This window comes from Micropterus dolomieu, unplaced genomic scaffold (genome assembly GCF_021292245.1).
Source record: "Micropterus dolomieu isolate WLL.071019.BEF.003 ecotype Adirondacks unplaced genomic scaffold, ASM2129224v1 contig_10896, whole genome shotgun sequence".
In the NCBI taxonomy this organism is placed as follows: Eukaryota; Metazoa; Chordata; class Actinopteri; order Centrarchiformes; family Centrarchidae; genus Micropterus; species Micropterus dolomieu.
The window spans coordinates 1-948 of record NW_025739882.1 but is presented as its reverse complement, the minus strand read 5'-3'; the positions used below and the strand labels follow the sequence as shown (position 1 = coordinate 948).

General features: G+C 43.6%; 1 non-coding gene across 1 annotated transcript; it reads left to right on the top strand.

Moving 5' to 3' along the window:
- Nucleotides 1-359: 359 nt before the first annotated feature.
- Nucleotides 360-432, top strand: trnak-uuu. The gene has a single exon. It is a non-coding gene; the product is annotated as a tRNA-Lys (tRNA).
- Nucleotides 433-948: the final 516 nt, after the last annotated feature.

The following is a 948-nucleotide window of genomic DNA, read 5'->3' as shown; positions in this document are numbered from 1 at the left end:
GCTGGTCAGATCATAAATCTGATTGCAAGCCGTTGGGGTTTTCCCAGGCTACATGCAAATCAGGGTTGACCCTTTCCAGTCTGGTATAAGGTGGTAGTGGACCTTGAGCTCATTGTTAACTGTCCACGTGCCAGAAGAACAACCTTTTGCGCAGTGTTATGATAACCATAACAGTTTTTTAATGTTCTTTTTGTCGGACTTTGATGAACATGTCAGACTGTGCTATGACTGCCTGGTGAAGTAACGATTGTAAATGTCTTTTGTACTAACTGCCAAGAAAGTGCACTATTGGTGTATTAGTATGTAAATTGGGATTAGGAGTTAGCGAGACTGTTTCATCAAGAGCGCTGCTTTTTGAAGCCTGGGTAGCTCAGTCGGTAGAGCATCAGACTTTTAATCTGAGGGTCCAGGGTTCAAGTCCCTGTTCAGGCGACTCGTTTATTGTGCCTGCTATCGTCATCATTCGTGGATGGAAGTGTGATGCATTCAAACGGAACTTGCAGACTTCCCGCGAACATGCACGTTACGTCCACAAGTCTAACAGGTCCACTTTACCCTAGACATGTCAGACTGTGCTATGACTGTCTGGCGAAGTAAAGATTATACATATATTGTGTTCTAACTGCCAAGAAAGGCTACTAGTTTATTGTGCCTGTTGTCGTCGTCATTCATGGATGGAAGTATGATGCATTAGGACCGTTTACTTTACCCTAGTCATTAGGACACTTTCATCCACATATTTGTGCCTCTGCTGGTCAGATCATAAATCTGATTGCAAGCCGTTGGGGTTTTCCCAGGCTACATGCAAATCAGGGTTGACCCTTTCCAGTCTGGTATAAGGTGGTAGTGGACCTTGAGCTCATTGTTAACTGTCCACGTGCCAGAAGAACAACAACTTTTGCGCAGTGTTATGATAACCATAACAGTTTTTTAATGTTCTTTTTGTCG